Below are 21,761 nucleotides of genomic sequence, written 5' to 3' on the forward strand. Positions count from 1 at the left end.
TAAAATGCTGTAACCAACAAAAAGAAGGAGAGGAAGTGAAAAATAAATAAAATTAAGAAATATACAGTCACCAGAAAAATATGTTATGTGTGTGAAATAATGCATATGTTAAATAGCTCAATGTAGCCATTCCACAATGTATACATATTTGAAAACATGTTATACTTGATAAATACATATAAATGTTTTGTCTATTTAAATAAATAGTTTATGAAAGAAATAAGCAATTAATATATTGTACTTAAAATTTGACCTGAACCAAGAAAATAAAATAAAAGTTAGGCCCTTAAATTAATGTATGAATATTTAGTTACACTTTTATCACTTAGATTATAATATTTATGTTTACTTTTTTAAAACAAGTTTGAAAGGAAAACAAATTTGAAGACATTCTCTACTTTGACTGACTTTATGTGGAGAAAATTTGCTTTTTCCTCCCAGGAAGCATATAGCTGATAAGAGGGATTTCTGAGAGACAGGTCCCTTGTATAAATGTTCCTCTGAGGATGAGGCTTTTAGTTAGGTTTATATTCAGTCACTCAATTTAATACATTTAAAGATCCATCTCATGCTAAACTCCAACCCAATCACTATGGTGATGTAGATGGGACAAGAATGAGTACTCCCTGCTGGCAAATGATCTCCGTGTCAGACACCAAGATAAAAATATAAGAGATAAATACAATTTGCAACTGGAATTGTACAGATGGCATTCTCCTTAAACCATCCTAAACTTGTTCACTTACTGGAATAAACACACAAAGTTATATGAGTTTTCTTCCCAGTGAGAAAATTGTAATAGTTTTAGTATGGTTATGTTCAGCATTTACATTTTCATGCATGTCCGTGTGAAGAGACCACCAAACAGGCTTTGTGTGAGCAACATGGCTGTTTATTTCACCTGGGTGCAGGCGGGCTGAGTCCAAAAAGAGAGTCAGCGAAGGGAGATAAGGGTGGGGCCATTTTTATAGGATTTGAGTAGGTAAAGGAAAATTACAGTCAAAGGGGGTTTGTTCTCTGGCCCGCAGGAGTGGGGGTCACAAGGTGCTCAGTGGGGGTGCTTTTTGAGCCAGGATGAGCCAGGAAAAGGACTTTCACAAGGTAATGTCATCACTTAAGGCAAGGACTGGCCATTTACACTTCTTTTGTGGTGGAATGTCATCAGTTAAGGTGGGGCAGGGCCTTTTTAGTTCTTTTGTGATTCTTCAGTTACTTCAGGCCATCTGGGCATATATGTGCAAGTCACAGGGGATGCGATGGCTTGGCTTGGGCGCAGAGGCCTGACATTCCTGCCTTCTTATATTAATAAGAAAAATAAAACAAAATAGTGTTGAAGTGTTGGGGCGGTGAAAATTTTTGGGGGGTGGTATGGAGAGAGAGAATGGGCGATGTTTCTCAGGGCCGCTTTGAGAGAGGTTAGGGGTGGTGTGGGAACCTAGAGTGGGAGAGATTAAGCTGAAGGAAGATTTTGTGGTAAGGGGTGATATTGTGGGGTTGTTAGAAGAAAATTTGTCATGTAGAATTATTGTTGATGGCCTGGATACAGTTTTGTATGAATTGAAAAATTGAATGGAATAAGAGAAGAAGGAAAACAGGTATAAAAGGTCAAAGAATTGGGAGGACCCAGGACATCTGATTAGAGAGTGACTAAGGAGATTCAGCATAGTCCTGCCAGCAAAGATTATTTATTTACTTCAAGAGTTTAGAGTGGCGGTTTGGGGATAGCACCAGGAGATATCAGCTGTGATGGCTTGGAGAAACAGTCTAAACTGGCAGTGTAAACAAGAGCAGGTCATGTATGAGAAGTTGAGAATGGTGAATAGGAGTATGACTAGACAGACAATAGTAGGGATGACAAGTTTTTTGGGGCACAGTCTAAGTTGGTCTGGTGTCGAATGAGACTGGGGCCTAATAAAAAGGAGCGTCTATACAGGAGCTTAAATGGGCTGTACCTTGTAGCATTCTGAGGACAGGTCTGACTTCTGAGAAGGGAAAGTGGTAAAAGTATTGTCCAGTCCTTTTTAAGTTGGTGGCTGAGCTTGGTGAGGTGTGTTTTTAAAAGACCTTCAGTCCATTCTACTTTTCCTGAAGATGGAGGACCGTAAGGGATATAAAGGTTTCACTGAATACTAAGAGCCTGAAAAACTGCTTGGCTGATTTGACTAATAAAGGCTGGTCTGTTATCAGACTGTATAGAGGTAGGAAGGCTAAACTGAGGAATTATGTCTGACAGAAGGGAAGAAATGACTGTGGTGGCCTTCTCAGACCCTGTAGGAAAGGCCTTTACTTATTCAGTGAAAACGTCTATTTAGACTAAGAGGTATTTTACTTTCCTGACTTAGGACATGTTGAGTAAAGCTAATTTGCCAGTCCTGGGTGGGGGCAAATCCTCGAGCTTGATGTGTAGGGAAGGGAGGGGGCCTGAAGAATCCCTGAGGAGTAGTAGAATAGCAGATGGAACACTGAGAAGTTATTTCCTTGAGGATAGATTTCCACGATGGAAAGGAAATGAGAGGTTCTAAGAGGCGGGCTAGTGGCTTGTACTATAGCATAAGCTGCCTTTGCTGGTGTGTGGCAATTAAGCCTGGTGGAACTGCCATCAATAAATCAAGCGTGATCAGGGTGAGGAACAGGAAAGAAGGAAATTTTGGGAAATGGGGTGAATGTCAGGTGGATCAGAGAGATACAGTCATGGGGGTCAGGTGTGGTATCAGGAATAATGTGGGAGGGCGGATTGAAGTCTGGGCCAAGAACAACAGTAATTGTGGGAGACTCAACAAAGAGTGAGTATAGCTGAAAGAGCCAGGAAGCAGAAAGTGTATGCATCAGATATGAGGAAGAAAATAGATTTTGGAAGTTATGAGAACTGTAGAGAGTGAGTTGAGCATAGTTTGTGATTTTGAGGGCCTCTAAAAGTATTAAAGCAGTGGCCGCCGCTGCACGCAGACATGAGGGCTAGGCTAAAACAGTAAGGTCAAGTTGTTTGCACAGAAAGGCTACAGGGTGTGGTTCTGGCTCTTTTGTAAGAATTCTGACCGCGCTAACCATGCCTAGGAAGGAAAGGAGTTGTTGTTTTGTAGAAGGTGCTGGGGTTTGAGAGATCAGTCAGACATGATTGGCAGGGAGAGTACGTGTGTTTTTATGAGAATTATGCCGAGATAGGTAACAGATGAGGAAGAAATTTGGGCTTGATTGAAGTAATGGGGGCTGTCTGTGAAGCTTTGCGGCAGTACAGCCTAGGTAATTTGCTGAGTTTGATTGGTGTCAGGATCAGTCCAAGTGAAAGCGAAGAGAGGCTGGGATTAAGGGTGCAAAGGAATAGTAAAGAAAGCATGTTTGAGATCTAGAACAGAATAATGGGTTGCAGAGGCAGGTATTGAGGATAGGAGAGTATATGGGTTTGGCACCATGGGGTGGATAGGCAAAACAATTTGGTTGATAAGGCGCAGATCCTGAACTAACTTGTAAGGCTTGTCTGGTTTTAGGACGGGTAAAATGGGGGAATGGTAAGGAGAGTTTATAGGCTTTAAAAGGCCATGCTGTAGCAGGCGAGTGATAACAGGCTTTAATCTTTTTAAAGTGTGCTGTGGGATGGGATATTGGCGTTGAGTGGGGTAAGGGTGATTAGGTTTTAATGAGATGGTAAGGGGTGCATGATCAGTCGCCAAGGAGGGAGTAGAGGTATCTTATACTTGTGGGTTAAGGTGGGGGGATACAAGAGGAGGATGCCAAGGAGGCTTTGGATTGGAAAGAAGGGTGGCAATGAGATATAGCTGTAGTCCAGGAATAGTCAGGGAAGCAGATAATTTAGTTAAAGTGTCTCAGCCTAAGAAGGGAACTGGGCAGGTGGGGATAACTAAAAAGGAGTGCTTAAAAGAGTATTGTCTAAGTTGGCACCAGAGTTGGGGAGTTTTAAGAGGTTTAGAAGCCTGGCCGTCAATACCCACAACAGTTACGGAGGCAAGGGAAACAGGTCCTTGAAAAGAAGGTAATGTGGAGTGGGTAGCCTCCGTATTGATTAAGAAGGGGACGGGCTTACTTTCCTCTGTGGGAGTTACCCGAAGCTCGGCGTCTGTGATGGTCTAGGGGGCTTCTGAGGCGATTGGGCAGTGTCAGCCTTCAGCCGCTAAGCCAAGAAGATCTGGGAAGGAGTCAGTCAGAGAGCCTTGGGCTAGAGTTCCAGGGACTCTGGGAGTGGCTGCCAGGTGAGTTGAACAGTCCAATTTTCAGTGGGGTCCCACACAGATGGGACGCAGCTTAGGAGGAATCCCAGGCTGCAGGCATTCCTTGGCCCAGTGGCCAGATTTCTGGCATGTATAGCAAGCTCCTGTGGGAGGAGGTTCTGGAGGAACGCCTGGCCGCTGTGGTTCAGGCATTTGGAAGTTCTTGTGTGCTGGAGATGTGGCTGGGGTTTGTCTCATGGTGGAGGCAAGGAATTGCTACTTTTTTCTATTATTGTACACCTTGAAGGTGAGGTTAATTAAATCCTATTGTGGGGTTTGAGGGCTGGAATTTAATTTTTGGAGTTTTATTTAATGTTGGGAGCAGATTGGGTAATAAAATGTATTTTGAGAATAAGACGGCCTTTTGACCTTTTAGGGTCTAGGTCTGTAAAGTGTCTCAGGGTTGCTGCCAAACAAGTCATGAACTGGGCTGGATTTTTATATTTGATGAAAAAGAGCCTAAACACTATCTGATTTGGGATAAAGACAAAGGAGCATTAAACTTGACTATGCCTTTAGCTCCAGCCACCTTTTTAAGAGTAAATTTCTGGACAGGAGGGGCAGGGCTAGTCATGGAATGAAACTGTAAGCTGGACCAGGTGTGAGGAGGGGAGGTGATAAAAAGATTATAGGGTGGAGGAGCAGAGGCTGAGGAAGAATTGGGACCTACCTTGGCCTGGCAACGAGCAGCCTGGGGAGAAAGGGAGAGGTCAGATGGGTCTGTAGAAAAGGAAGATTAGAAAGACTCAGCGACCCTCGGGGTTGGTACTGAGGGGACAGGTGGGAGGGAAAGAAGGAAGATTTGGGATGAGTTGCACTGGGCACAGAGACTAGGAAGGGACTGATGTGTCTCAGACCATTTGCCTATTATACAACAAGAATTATTTAGATCTTGCAGGATGGAAAAATTCAAAGTGCCATTTTCTGGCTATTTGGAACTACTGTCGAGTTTGTATTGGGGTCAAGCGGCATTGCAGAAGAAAATAAGGCATTTAGGTTTGAGGTCAGGTGTGAGTTGAAGAGGTTTTAAGTTTTTGAGAACACAGGCCAAGGGAGTAGAAGGAGGAATGGAGGGTGGAAGGTTGCCCATAGTGAAGGAAGTAAGCCTAGAGAAAAGAGAGAGTAGAGAAATGGAGGGAAGGGGTTCGGGGGTTCTTACCTTCCAGAAAAGTGGGAAAAGGGGTTGAGGCACAGAGATAAGAGGTCAGGGTGCAGAAATAAGGGATGGGGTGCAGAAATAAGGGGTTGGGGCATGGAAATAAGGGGTTGGGGCATGGAAATAAGGGGTTGGGGTGCAGAGATAACAGGTCGGGGCATGGAAATAAGGGATTGGGGCACAGAGATATAAGAGGTTGGGGTGCGGAAATAAGGGATTTGGGTGCAGAGATACGAGGTTGGGGTACTTGCCCCTCCTCTAGAAAAGTGGGACCTGCCGCTAAGGGTGAAGGAGAAGGGGTTGAGGGGTACTTGCCCCTCACCCAGAAAAGCAGAGAAGGGGTAGAGACAAGGAGAGAAGGGGTTGGGGTACTTGCCTCTTCCCCAGAAAAGCGGGACTTGCTGCTAAGGGTGAAGCAGAAGGGGTTGAGGGGTACTTGCCCCTCTCCCAGAAATGCGGGACTTGCCGCTAAGGGTGAAGGAGAAGGGGTTGAGGGGTACTTGCCCCTCACCCAGAAAAGCAGAGAAGGGGTAGAGACAAGGAGAGAAGGGGTTGGGGTTCTTGCCTCTTCCCCAGAAAAGCGGGACTTGCTGCTAAGGGTGAAGGACCAAGGCAGGCATCCCTGCCTGGTCTGACACCTTTGAAACGTGGGTGAATAATCGGAGATGTGTCTGCATAATGATAAAACACCAAGGGAAGGCTGCCTTCCCAGTCCGTGACTGGCGCCAGAGTTTTGGGTCCACAGATAAAACGTGACTCCTTTGTCTCTCCCAGAAAATGAAAGGAATTGAAATTAAGAGAAGGGAGAGATTGAAAAGTGGAAAGGAGAAAGTGGTTGAGAGACAGTGAGAGAGGTTGGAGAAGAGAGTAAGAAGAGGCTGCTTACCTGATTTAAAATTGGTGAGATGTTCCTTGGGCTGGTCGGTCTGAGGACCTGAGGTCGTAGGTGGATCTTTCTCATGGAGCAAAGAACAGGAGGACAGGGGATTGATCTCCCAAGGGAGGTCCCCTGATCCGAGTCACGGCACCAAATTTCATGTGTGTCCGTGTGAAGAGACCACCAAACAGGCTTTGTGTGAGCAACATGGCTGTTTATTTCACCTGGGTGCAGGCGGGCTGAGTCCGAAAAGAGAGTCAGCGAAGGGAGATAAGGGTGGGGCCGTTTTTATAGGATTTGGGTAGGTAAAGGAAAATTACAGTCAAAGGGGGTTTGTTCTCTGGCGGGCAGGAGTGGGGGTCCCAAGGTGCTCAGTGGGGGTGTTTTTGAGCCAGGATGAGCCAGGAAAAGGACTTTCACAAGGTAATGTCATCACTTAAGGCAAGGACCGGCCATTTACCCTTCTTTTGTGGTGGAATGTCATCACTTAAGGTGGGGCAAAGCATATTCACTTCTTTTGTGATTCTTCAGTTACTTCAGTCCGTCTGGGCATATATGTGCAAGTCACAGGGGATATGATGGCTTGGCTTGGGCTCAGAGGCCTGACATACATCAAATTTATTTTCTAAGCCTAGTGAACTGAAGCCTCATGTTGTTTCATTTCCTGGGGAGTGCTATCATGTGCATTGAATACACAGCATTGTTTCTTTTGTGTTTGATGAAATCACTTTGGTAAAGATACAGCTGCCATCCCAATATGTATTTGTTTACTGAATTCATAGAATGAACAATCAGATGTAAAGTGCTTTATTGATTATCTTTTTCTATTCTCATGGCTTTGTCTATTGCTTTTATTTAATGTGTTGTTTCTTGCAATGTTTGAAGAGATTGGAGTGAGATTTGAAAATACTATTTTTATGTCTGTGGTTCTCTGTGTGAGAGTTTTCTTATTGATAGTTAAAAAGTGTGACATTTACTTGGCATGCAGTTTTAAAGGTTAGTCCTCATAGATTTCCTAATCCCTGAAATGAGGAAAGTTATTCTGGATTTCTTATAATTTAAGGCCCACATAAATAGCTGTCGATTATGTAATATACCCCAATTCTTTGTACACAGAGATGAAATTGGATGTCTCAGTATGTACTGTCTCTAGGTATTTTGGGAGCTTTTCTATAAAGATTTAGATACTGATGATACAGCTGGACTTAGGTAGACAAATAGAATTTGGGGCTTTTGTTTCTTTGTCTTCCATTGTCAAAATTCAAACACAGAAGTTAACAGAAGAAAGAAGCTTTTTCTTAAGAGAACGCAGGCTCCTTTCTAAACTCTGTAGAAAACAGCTTTTTAAAAAAGGGGTATGGGAAACAAACATTTTGTTGGTGGTGGAGAAGGACAAAAGACACTTCTAGATTCTGAGCAGATAGTGCTATGGAAAGCTGAGTTCCCAACCAATCTGGAATCTTGGAAATGGGCAGGGATGGATGGAGGGGAGGCCTGGTTCCTATGAGTGTGGGAAACTGACATCATTGGCTTGAGACTATTTTCTTTTTTTCCCTCCTTTCCTGGCCTAAGGGTGTGTTGCAAGCCTGAAAGAATGCAGGGTTTCTATATAAGTTTTGTACTATTTGCACCAAAGAGAACATGATTTTATTTTCCAGATGGAGAGATGAGCAAATCTAAGAATATATGTTCTAAAAATTCTTAGCATTTTATGGTATAGAAACTAGAGCACCAATGTACTCAAGAGTATTTTAAAACTCATGAGCCTTATTTCTTTGCTTTCCGTTATATACCAATATGAATCATAATCGTCCCTAAACATCAGAATCACTTGGGAAGCTTCACACCCTGATCCCCAGCCTGGACCAATTAAATCAGAATCTCTTTACGGTGCGCTCAGACATCAGTAGGCTTCAAATGAACCAGGTGATTCTAGTATATCAGCAGAATTAACAATAATTAAATAATACAATACAGAGAATGGCACATCTGTTATTTTATCCTAATTGAGACAGCATATAGTCAGTACTTATGAAGCCTATTTACACATTTTTTCACCATATGTGTAAGAGACAAGAATGTACTTAGAAATTTACATTTCAAAAAGTTTATGTGGAGCATTAAAATCTTTTTTTAATTTAATGCAGTATTAAAAAGTAATTCCTGAGCTAGAGATCCATTTAAGATTAGTTTAGAGTGGGAAATATATGACTTCCATGCATTACTTTAACACTTAAAGTTTCTGTGATTCACTGGCTCAATGTCCATTGTAAAAAAAAAGGAGCGTACATTTCAACAATAAGTTGTTAAAAAGAGCAAAGTTTTAATTGTTTCCATTCAAAGCATATTGCTTAGGTATCAGTAATATGCTTAGGTATTAGTAATTCTAAAGTGATTATGTATATATAATGTTATGTTAATTATATGAAAATTATTCATTCATAGCTTTTATTCAGATTTTCTGATGGTGCAGTTAAGCTAAACTATCCAATAAAATATCCCAACATTGCCAGAAACATTATTCTTCATGTTCTCCCTCAAATGTTTTTCTATATATCACGTTGACCAATTATAGTAAACATATATATCCATATTTTCCACATGTGCTTTTAAAAAAGTTTATCTGTTCATCTTTTAAATTTTTATTCTAAGGAAATACAAGTCAATTTTCAGTGTTCAGGAAAATGATATTCTTCAATATCAAATATCCAAATGATGTTTTCTGTTCATTATGTTTTTTCTTTATAATCAGCTTATATTTTCCACACTAGCTTTAACAAAATTTAAATTTTTATTTATTCTTGTGTTTTTGTGGTCTTTAGCTAAGACAGTAAAAGTCATTTTCTGACATTCAGGATATAAGTTAATAACAACAACATTATAATCATTATGATCACTATGTATATTTGAATGTCCATTTAATATGAATGATAGCAGTAAGTGTAAACAATTCACAGTGCTCTTCTCTGACTCTAGTAATTATCGGTAGAAATCAGTATTGTCAGTTAATAAACTTGAACTGGAGCCTGGTACAGGATGATGTGGATAGAAAAAAAATTGTAACACATGAGAGCCTAAAAAATATGAAGTATTCTAACAGCAAAGAGCTTGGTATATCACTGGTTGCTTATTGCATAACAGAAAAGAGCCCTTTGAAAAAACATATTTACTCAAAAATTCACATTGTATCTTTCATCATTGTGCTTTAACAGTCATATAACAAAGCTCGGAGACATGTAATCTAATTAAATGGGTACAAAAATGTCTTCCAATGGCCTTACAAATGATCCCAGTAAATAATAACAAGAGAAAAAGACCATTTTCATATTAATGAAGATGACAATTTTATTCTTTTGTGCTCAGAGAGCTACTTGAAAGAAGGGTTTCTTTGGTGTAACTCTATTACCTTTAAATTAAAATGGACTTCACGATTTTACCTTTGATAGTTGCTAAGAAAGTCATCACCAGGCCTCCTAATGTAATGACATGTAGATATACTTACCTCTTGATTTTTGTCAGTTCCTGAAGAAGAAACTAGCAGTTTGACTTTGGGGACATATTTTCACTCTGTACTTGAAATTTATGTTAATATTTGAGCTGAAGACCTTTTGCTTTTTCTGGCCAGGTTGCTTATTGGTTCAGTGGATAGAAATAGCTCTTACTGATATGTTCCTTCAGCCTGTTTCTTCATTTAACAAAACAGCAAACACACAAGGAATTTTTTTAAGTTGTTCAACTGCCATATCACACCACTATACCTGATCTTTGAAAAGAGACATTTTGGGTTTTCAAGGATCTCCATTCAGAGAAGAATTCTGTGGTTCAAAAGAGAGGGGTCTGAGAAAAAGTAACATTTACTAAGCAACCATTGTATGCGATGTTGGGTATTTTACATATGCTACTTTAATTCTCATAACAACTCTTGTCAAATAAAAATTGCATAGGACAGGTTAAACAGACAAGAAAGATTTTATTCAAACGGTTTCTAGAGAAGTTAAGATTAGTTCAATAAGGGAGAAAGATTGAACTCAACTTCGTGGAGACAAAAGGCAAGCCGTTTTTGCCACTGCTGTAAGCTATTGTGGGAAGGAGGTTGGTCAATGTGGTTAGGCCATCTATGTTTGCTAATTACCACTTATCAAAGTTAAGCTCTTACCCTCTGATAGACACTGGGATATAGGGACATTATACATAGGGACACTATCTTTTTTTATGATTACATTTCAAAGGAATGGTTCCCAGATTGAGAAGATCTTCCTAGGTTGTAAAACTGGAAAGAGGCTGGGAGAAAATTTACATCTCAAAGGAGCAAGGGAAATCTACAATTGAAGGGTTTCTAAACTAAATGCTCTAAGAAAAGGGATGTCAGAGGCTTGCAGTCTTATTTAACATTTAGAAGGGCTTAGGGGACTATGAAGGCCATCTTACTTACCATTAAAGTTACTTACTAAGAGCCTGAGGCTTGGAGGTGTTACTTTTGCTTGCTCTAGTCTCCCAGCTATTACATGATGGAGTAGAGACATGACCATAATTCTGATATGTTCCAAAGCTTGTGATTTTACCAATAGACTTCAGGCTTACAAAAGTCCTCCATGGGAGGAGAATGCTGGCCCATATAGGAGGGATTGTCAGAGAATGGGTCCCAAAGCTCTTCTAGATAATTTTGGAAAAATAAACTTCTCTCTAAAGAAGTTCTGTTCATTTAAAACTATTGTAAGCCACATGTTCTATGGCTTTCAACAACTGGAATATTTCACCGACTTAAAAACAGATGACATTTTAAGGCAGGAAGAGCCATATAATCTGCCTGACTGTTATGTTCCGTATTTTTAATAACGGCTTCTTACAGACAGCACATGAGTCTCTAGGATATTTATGACATAGCTCTAGGAAATTTCCATTTACCCTCTTAAATGAAAATTTGGGTCTGCACTACTCAAGAGTTAAGACACTATTTTTGATAGGGGAAGAAGAAAAGAACAAGTAAAGACAATTATTTCAATTGTTAGTAAAGATAATTTCTTTTATTAAAACCTTAAGGGAAATACCGTATGAAAAAGTTGCCAGGGGCTCTTAAGGGGCAATTCTCTTGCATGTGAGAATGAGGCTTGTCAGCTGGGAAAACATCCTGGGGCCAGATCCAGGTGGTGGGCTATAAACCAGTGGCCTGGTGAGACAGAAGTCTTCATCTCAATTAGTTACTGTTTGGTTTTTAGCTTCTAAGAATGAAAAAGTATAATTTTCTCTGTACAGGATCAGTGTACATGAAAAGATAAATATTTTCATTGTAATAATTTGTCTTGATTTTTAATGTAACAAATGATAACCATCTAATTTGTCAGTATTTCTGATGACAGCGAAAACGCCATTCTCATCCCAGTTCAATCTCCTAGATTTAGTAGTCTTCAGGGTTGTATATTTGCCTTGGGAATTCCCAGTCATGTATTTACTATAAAGTAGTCAATGTTGTTCATTACTCCTTGCTCTTTATCTTATGTTACATGAAAGACAAAAAGTTCCTCTTTGTGGTAATGAATTTATCAAAAACTTTAAAAGTTAAATCAAATGTTCTAGTTATGGCTAGCAGTCATTTATCTCAACTTTTCAATAGAGTGGTGATTAGTTGCTTTTATCCTCTTTTTATAATAGCAGTAATGAGCTCCTGGTTGAATTTTAATTGTCAGGAAATGATTTCCTTAGGATATCTTGCATGAAATTCTCTCAAAACGTCTTCACTTGAATATGTGAATGTTCCAGTAAACCTCAGACAGGAAAAGCTAAAAATTTTATTAATGTTGAGGAAATAAAAGGGAAAGTATAAAGGAGACACTTGTAATTTTATGAAGTAAGTGTACAAAGCGATTTTCAAATTCTGTAAACATTAAAGAAAGTTATTTGTGGATTAAGCATTTCAGTTTCAGAACCCAATCCTACCAAAGGAGACCAGAATTAAACTAAGTTTACATGCACAACTTAAATTTTTTTAAGAGTTTGTGGAAATAGCAGAGTAAAAGGAGGTTCCTGAGCATTATCAAATGCATTTAGTTTAAATTAGCACTTGGTTATAGTGGAATCCCTGGGCCATTCTTAATTGATCATCTACAAATGATGCAAAAACTTTCAGGAAGTCTCTGCGGGAAAGAACTTTATTGTTTGTTCAAAATATCCTCTGAATTTATCTTTACTCTTTGGCACATTTTTTTTTTTTTTTTTTTTTTGAGACAGTCTTGCTCTGTGGTCCAGGCTGGAGTGCAGTGGCACAATCTCTGCTCACTGCAAGCTCCACCTCCTGGGTTCATGCCGTTTTCCTGCCTCAGCCTCCTGAGTAGCTGGGACTACAGGTGCCCGCCACCACGCTCGGCTAATTTTTTGTATTTTTAGTAGACACGGGGTTTCACCGTGTTAGCCAGGATGGTCTCGATCTCCTGACCTCGTGATCCACCTGCCTGGGCCTCCCAAAGTGCTAGGATTACAGGTGTGAGCCACCACACCTGGCCTCAATTAAGCTTCTTAATTTTATTTTGCATTGTTATTTTTTAAAAATGATTATATGGATACACATTAGTTGTTCATATTTATGGGGTACATGTGACATTTTGATACAAGCTTACAATATGAGATGATCAAATCAAGTAATTGTGATGCTCATCATCTCAAATATTTATCATTTCTTTATGTTGTGACCATTCTAATATACATTGAATTATTGTTAACTATAGTCTCCTCTTAGGCTACCAAACACTAGATCTTATTCTTTTTATCTAGCTATATTTTTGTACCTGTTAACCAAACCCTCTTCCTCCCTGCTCTTTATTACCCTTCCCAGCCTCTGGTAACCACCATTTTACTCTCTACCTTCACAGGATCAGGTGTTTTTCAGCTCACATATGAGTGAGAACACGGGATAGTTGTCTTTCTGTGCGTGATTTATTTCACTTTACATAATAATCTCCAGTTTCACTCATGTTGCTGTAAATGACAGGATTTCATTCTTTTTATTGCTCAATAATATTCTATTGTGTTTAAATATCACATTTTCTTTATCAATTTATCCATGATGGGCGCTTAGGTTGATTCCATATCTTGGATATTGTGAACTGCAATAAACAGGAGGGTAGATATGTCTTCAATATATTGATTTCCTATCTTTTGGATATATAACCACCAGTGAGATTGCTAGATCATGTGGTAGTTCTATTTTTAGTTTTTTGAGGCTTCTCTATACTATTTTTCATGGTGGCTGTACTAATTTACATTCCTACCAACAGTGTATGAGCTTTCCCCTTTTTCCATATCCTTGCCAGCATTTGTTATTTTCTGTCTTTTTGATAAAAGCCATTTTGACTTGGATGAAATGATATATTTTTATCATGTGAATTTCGCTGATGACTTTGCATTTCTCTGATAATTAGTGATGTTTAGCATCATAGTTCCAGTGGTACAATTAGCTGGTGCACAGTACATACAAGGCTTTTTAAAAAAATTATCATTTTAGTGGGAGGAAAGGGGAGGATCTCAAAGTTGTTGTTGGTTACTGAAAATCTCATAGGCTCTAGGTACTCTTCCCAAAGTATCCAGTGGAAAAAACGTACTCATCATGGGGGCATGTGACCAGCAGGAAAGTTTATAGACCTTCTAAAAGGATTAAAATTAGAAATATTTTTTAAAAATTTTAGCCAGCTTATCTGAACTACCACATGCATGGTAGCTCACTGACCTCACTGCAAGTTACACTCTAGTCTGTTAGTATTACAGATGTCTCTATAGAACTTACTGCTGCAGTATTAGTTTTCTATTGCTGCTGTAACAAGTATGACAAGATTAGTGGCTTAAAAAGACACAAATGTACTATTATTTTTTTTTTAAATTCAGTCCCACAGTGATTGTTAAAAATTGCCAAAGTCGAATATCAGACTTCAAGTCATCATGGTGAGATATTGAGGAAAGTTTTCAGTTAGCAAGAATCATACCTTGGATAAACCTCAGTGGGTTTAATACTGCCTCTTTGAGAAGTTTGTATTATCTTATAATTCTTATACCCAGAAGTCTAGAATGGGTTTCACTGGACTAAAATCAAAGAGTTGGTAGGGCTCTGGTCCTTTGTGGAGAATCCACTCCTTTTTTTTTCCCCATCAGCTTCTAACGGTAGCCTGCATTCCTTGGCCTGTGGTCCATTCCTCCATTTTCAAAGCCAGCAAAAGACTGGTTAAGTGTTTCTCACATTGCACCACTCTGACTCTGGGTCTTCTGCCTTCCTCTTCAACATTTAAAATTCTCTTGTTATATTGGTCTCACTGGATAATGCGAAAAATTTTTTCCCATCTCAAGGTTAGTAGATTAGCAACTTTTATTTCATCTGCAATTTTAATTCCCCTTTGCCATATAACAGCATATTCATGGAATATGGGGATTAGAATGTGGGCATCTTTGGAGAGCCATCATTGTGCCTAACACAACTACAGTTATTTAACTTATACTTTACTTGATTTTTTCTGTTTTCTCTCACCAGAATATAGACTCAGTGTAGAGTAGTAATCATGTCTGTCTCTTTCATTTTCTGGTGATTAACTATTGGTTGGATGAAGACTGAATAAAGGAATGAAAACAATATGAGGTATCTAATGTGCTGTTTGCCATGATTTTAGCTTGCCAAATTAATACTACTACCCCATGTTGATTAAGTTAAGAACTATTTGAGATTTACCCAAAGGTTCAGCAGAAGGATATTAATCAGTATATCACTTTATTACTCATAAAACTTAGATATGCGATCTGGGCCATATAGTCCTATAGATACATCTCTCTTGGATTGGACCCACTTGGCCACCAGGTCTGAAGCTGCTTGAAGCTGTGCTGTACCAAGTCCTGCTTTTATTATAGAGGCAAGCCTTGTAGTGCATAAGAGATAGTCTGTGAGATAGTCTATGATCTGCAAAGGGGAGGGGGCTAAGCCAAGAATGACCTTCTTTTCTTCCAAATTCACCAATCAGATAACATACACTTCTCTTTACAGGGAGGGATACGGGATTCACAGAGAGAGGCCAGGAATGTGACTCTGTGGAGCCCCTCCCATGGACATTTGAAGTGAGAGAAAAGGCAATTTCCTCTCCCATTTCCACACCCAGAAAATTCTGTGTCTAAGTTATTATGTTAGCCTTAATTTGACCATCTGTGTGTCATATTTTTCCTCTTATTGACAAGTTTCTGACTGTATGTTGTTAGTGCTCTGCATATCACTAATGGCTGGTCTAAATTCAGACTTTTTTTATCATATAAGTTTGAGGTATACAACATGTTTTGGTATATGTATACATAGTGAAATGCTTACTACGTGTAAGCAATTTTACATATCCATCACCTTCTATAGTTACCTCCTTTGTGCGTGGTAAGAGAACTTAATATCTACTCTTTAGCAAATTTTCAATATACAATACACAATATGCAATAATGTAATACTATTAACTATGGTTTTCCTATTGTACATTAGCTCTCTAGACTTATTTATTCTACATAAATGCAAGTTTGTACCCTTTGACCTACATCTATACATTTCTTTCCCACTGTTGTACTGTTTCTACATATTTGGCTTTTTCTCTTCTTTCTTTCATTTTATTTTTTAGATTCCATATATAAGTAAGACTATGCACAGCAAAGGAAATAATCAACAAAATGAAAGGGAACCCTACAGATTGGGAAAAATATATGTGAACTATATACCTGATAAGAGTATATAAATATATGTTTAATATTCAAAATATATAACAAACACAATTCAATAGTAAAAGAAAAAAAATCCAGTTTTAAAATGGGAAAAGGATCTGAATTAACATTTTTCCAAAGAAGACATACAAATGACAAACAGATATATGAAAAGGTGTTCAACATCACTAATCATCACTAATAATTAGGGAAATATAAATCAAAACCACAATGAGTTATCATTTATACTTGTTAACTAGCTATTATCAAAAAGTCAATTGATAATAAGTGTTGGCAAGAGTGTTGAGAAAAGGGAACCTTTGCACACTGTTGATAGGAATGTAAATTGGTACAGCCATTATTGGAGACAATATAGAGGTTTCTAAAAAAGTTAAAAATAGAACAGCCATATGACCTAGCATATACGTATATGACCAAAGGAAATAAAATTAGTAACATGAAGAGATACCTGCACTCCTGTCTTCATTGCACCATTATTCACAATAGCCAAAATGTGAAAACAACCTGGGCTCATGGACAGATGAATGGATTAAATAATTGTGAGGCACAACAAAACACACACATACACACGCACAGATATTATTTAACCTTAAAAAAGAAGAAAATACTGCCATTTGTGACAACATGGATGAACTTGGAGGACATAATTCTAAGTAAAATAAACCAGACATAGAAATAAAAATACTGCATAATTTCACTTACGTGTAAAATCTATTTTCAGACTCTTGTAACCTAGATGCATAAATGTAGCATAGTATATCTATAATCTGTGCATATTCAAGGCTCTTAACTTTGCTTTCATGGGCTAGGAAAGAACATCCTGACTAATCCAGATATGTTTTCAGGTACACAGAAGAATTATTTTTTCTTAATAAGAAATAGTAAATATAAAGTGATAACATTGTTTTCTTGATCTTTATTGTTCTCCATTTTAAAAAATAGTAAAATCCATATTATATGTGGGAAATAGAAATTGAAAATCAGAAAATTTGTGAAGTTTTGATTTTAAAACTTGTGTGATTAAACCATTCATATTGTGGACAAAGAATCTGAGTCCAAAAGGCAGTAAGTAGCTTGCCCAAGTTTCCATAGTTCCACAGTGACCCAGAGCTAGAACCAGGGCCTTTTCCTCAGTAGTTTTCCCTCCTTTCCTGTTTGTTTCATAGTACATCTTTTTATATGATAATTTTAAGATTAATAATTGTTAAGATTAATAGTATATGACTACTATAACAATTTGAGCATTTAAATATGTAATAGTACAATTAATAAATAAGAATATATTTAGAGTCCCATGAAAGCATGTGAATGCACTTTAACTTTCATAAGCAATCTTTTTCCAAGTGGTTCTCCTGTATCAAAATCCAGATTTATATTTGAAAACTGTTCCCTGTTCAAAGTTTTGATACATTTTCGAGACCCATGAAAATTCCTAGTGTTCCTAGATTTATATACTTGATATTTTATAATCAGAAAACAATTATAAGGAAAAATTCTGTAATGTAATGTCTTTTTTTTTTAGGAAAACAATTTCTTCTTTGTGCTTGATATATTTATGATATTAAATCACAATATTAAGTTCACTAAAAGAAATAGCCAAAATGGCAAGTGTGATTGTTATAGCTGATAATTAATATTGAGCAATTTATTAAAATATTTATTAAAATCAAATAGAAAAGAACATAACATAAAATGTATAATCTGAACTAATTTAATATTCTGAGAAAGAAGGTATTGTGATCAAAATTACCTTTTGCCAAAATTGACTTGGAGTGGGAGGTATAGAAATTTATTGGTTGCCTGTGTATGACTCCCATAAGTGACAACTCTGTTTAAATTTTGAACCCTGAAATGCAAATCAAAACCACAATGAGATACCATCTTGCACCAATCAGAATGGCGATTATTAAAAAGTCAAGAACAATAGATGCTGGTGAGGTTGTGGAGAAATAGGGACACTTTTACACCGTTGGTGAGAATATTAATTAGTTCAGCCATTGTGGAAGACAGTATGGTGATTCCTCAAGGATCTAGAACCAGAAAATGCTATTTGATCCAGCAATTCCATTACTGCGTATATACCCAAAGGAATATAAATCATTCTACTATAAAGACACATGCCCACATATGTTTACTGCAGCACTATTTACAATAGGAAAGACATGGAACCAACTCAAATGCCCATCAATGATAGACTGGATAAAGAAAATGTGGCACATATACACCAGGGAATACTATGCAGCACAAAAAGGAATAAGATCATGTACCTTGCAGGGACATAGATGAGCTGGAAGCCATCATCCTCAGCAAACTAACACAGGAAGAGAAAACCAAACACTGCATGTTCTCACTCATAAGTGGGAGTTGAAAAATGAGAACACATGGACACAGGGAGGAGAACAACACACACCAGGGCCTGTTGGTGGTGGGGGGTGAGGGGAGGGAACTTAGAGGACAGGTCAATAGGTGCAGCAAACCACCACGGCACACGTATATCTATGTAACAAACCTGCATGTTCTGCACATGTATCTGAGAACTTTAAAAAAAAAAAAAAAGTCATAGCCATAGCCAAGGTCATCTAGACTTTCTCTTTTGTTATCACCTCCTCTGTTAGGAGTTCATAGTTTTGTTTTACACTTAGATCTGTGTTCAATAAAACTTTATTTACAGACAGTATAAAAAAATAAATTTTGAACTCTGAATGCTGAGTCTAAAATTAATTATTGGACTTTATTATGAGTGGCACAAAGCACTGTGGAAAAGTCCATGGAAGCTTTTATGATTTCAATGCTTCACATTTGTAGCCCTTACTACTCAATGAAAACTATATAAACACACACATTGTATTTATGGCTTAATTGGGTATTAAGTAAGCTATAACTGAATGCTTCACAGATGCATTCAAAAGTCAAACTTGAATGAAAATATTTTTAATGATAATTCTTCATATGTATTACTATGATCTCTATTGAGGACTATTGTGTGTTAACAAACTTCTTATCAATGCTATCTGCAATTTCACTTCTGAATTTCATTTTGTAATTCAAATACCAAATTATTTTGCCCTATAATAGTCTGATTATCATGTTAAAACAAATAAAGCAAGTAAAAGCAGTGGTGGGATGTATGAAAATCAAAATAAATTAAACTGCTTGGTATTTTTTCTTTTGTTATTTTTTGTTTGAACATCTCAGGAGATACACTATATTTGGAAGTTTGTTGCTGTTCTCCTTCCCAATATCTTCTCAGATGAAGAGTAAATAGAAAGAATACAGGGAGACATTTATCAAGGCTTACTGCTTTGCTCACATAGGCCTCTCTATAGAGTAGACGTTGAAGCGCCACTCCCCTTTTGCTCGCTGTGCATTAGAAAAAAAATCTCTCTCCTTTATGGAATTCTGAACATCAAACTAGGGTTTAGGCTTTAGCAGTGGCGAGGATTATTTCAGCCTCCAATATGTCTCATCTGCATTCATATCACAAATCTAAACAGCAGCAACAACAACAACAAATCAGGAGAGTCTAGAAAAAAGCATCTCCAGAAATTCTCCAACATGAGGAAGTGTACATCACTAAATCATTTTCTCCCACATCTTTGCTACAGTTACTCAACATGTATTTATTGGGGTCTTTCTTTGTCAAACCCTTTTCCAAATCCACCACCCTCCTTGACTTTATGACCAGCAGAGATCTGTCTTCCTGCCTATGTGACTGATTTTCTCAGGTAGCAGCCCTGATTTCCTCTTGTTCTTTGAATCAAGTGAATTCCACCTCTTTTGTTTTTAACTCTTCTCATTTTGCCAAGGAAATATACATATATTTCCACTATCTACTCCATAAACCATCATCAAATATTTGAGGAGCATTAGCACTTTATCACCCTTTTACATGCTTTTCTTCTTTCCTACCCCAGCTGTTTCAGCAACTGTATCACCAGCCCTAGCCCTTTAAAGACAAAATTGCGTTTTAATCTGCCTGGTACCACCAGTGGCTGGCATAGTTCCTGAAATGGATGCAAGGCTTAACACATGGTCCTTGGGGCTGGGCATGGTGGCTCATGCCTGTATTCCCAGAACTTTGGGAGGCCGAGTCGGCAGATCACCTGAGGTCAGGAGTTCGAGACCAGCCTGGCCAACATGGAGAAACCCCATCTCTACTAAAAATACAAAAATCTGGGTGTGGTGGCGGGCGCCTATAATCCCAGCTACTCAGGAGGCTAAGGCAGGAGAATCGCTGAAGTCTGGGAGGCGGAGATTGCAGTGAGCTGAGATTGCATCACTGCACTCCAACCTGGGCAACAGAGCAAGACTCCATCTCAAAAAAACAAAACAAACAAAAATCATGGTCCTTGAATGAATGAGTAGAATGCAGGAGTGAGTGAATGAATCATTATTTCTTAGCATTTAGTCTATACCAGGCAATGTGCTGATACAGGTGAGGAAGATGGACGTGGGCCATATACTCAGTGAATTTACAATCTAACAATTTTTTGTGACCTTGTCACCCATAGTTTGACAAGTATTTTGATGTTAAGTTGTTTTATTATAATGCTGTGATGAATATATTACTAAAAAATGTTTTTCTACACTAACAATTTGGAATACATTTCAGTTATAGATTAATGGATGAAAAAGTACAAACACTTTAAGGTTTAACTATTTACTAGCTCCTCCACTTTTCATGTATTAATAAAATAAGGATTTCTAACTAGTGGCAGATTCTTGTATATGTCTTTAGCCAGAGGAAAAAAATAATTCTGAAGGGAAATTTTATAGTTGCATATATTTTAGTTCTGATTTAGTCATTGTTTCTGATTTTTTCTAGTTATCCTTGATTATTTATTTTTGAAACCTTCTAAAGAAACTCCTGAATAACCTGATAAAAATGATGATTTGATTAATAATCTCATGCAGAAGATATTTGCATGGAAATCACAAAGCTACTTCTTACACCTGTGTATTTTCAATTTTCTGCTTATCCACTGGCTGAAAACAAAATGACAATGCTGTCTGTCACATATGCAGTCCTTTTCTTCTTGCCTGGTAATAATCTAGAAAGATGATGGCATTTGACTTAAAAGGAAAAAGGCCTGATCTGAGCATTGTGCTATATTTTCTTTGTGAAGAATTTGCTGTAATATCCTCCATCATCTGCGGCTGTCTGTGACTCTGTGCTCTTTATAAATCAGTGTTTGAAAATAAACCACACAGTCTAGCATGAAGAGACTGTTAATTAAATTTGAATGTCAGAACGAAAACTTTATAAACAACTATTGAGGTTGTATCTTTTAATATCTGAATCTAAATAGAAATACTTAGTGAGGTTTGCTTTATACATTTAACTGAGCCTTACATTCAGTACTAAAAATTTAAAGTAGCAGCAATTTAATATTCTGCTTTTTTCCCTCCTCAATCTAAAAATTTATTGTTAATAAGACAAAAGATAAATGCCTTGTGGATTCAACCCATCATCTTTATAATGCCCTACACTTGTTAGAACATTATTGGAAGTTCATATTGAGAGTGGAGGAGTTTCAAAAATCCCATAATGTGCCTCACTAATGCATAAGATAATATTTCCACAAAATTTTCCCATCTAATGTTCACATCCTGCAGTGTAACCTAGAGTTTAATATTCATTTACCATTTCTGTGGTCCTACTTAATTAAGTGGAAAAAATCTATGTCATATAGGACACCTCTGACTTCATGTGGCAGAAAACACCAATATACTGGCTTAAACATAGACAAAATTAATTATCCTTCATACCAAGAAGACACACAAC

At 37.8% G+C, this 21,761-nt stretch overlaps 1 protein-coding gene and 1 non-coding gene across 3 annotated transcripts in view; one reads left to right on the plus strand and one right to left on the minus strand.

The window, feature by feature from the left end:
* PRR16 (proline rich 16) overlaps positions 1–21,761 on the plus strand; it is a 328,607-nt gene that overhangs the window by 226,901 nt on the left and 79,945 nt on the right. The window lies entirely within an intron of this gene.
* On the minus strand, positions 14,131–14,271 carry LOC112133685 (U4 spliceosomal RNA). The gene has a single exon (XR_002915301.2). It is a non-coding gene; the product is annotated as a U4 spliceosomal RNA (small nuclear RNA).

Source organism: Pongo abelii, chromosome 4 (assembly GCF_028885655.2).
Source record: "Pongo abelii isolate AG06213 chromosome 4, NHGRI_mPonAbe1-v2.0_pri, whole genome shotgun sequence".
NCBI classification, from domain to species: Eukaryota; Metazoa; Chordata; class Mammalia; order Primates; family Hominidae; genus Pongo; species Pongo abelii.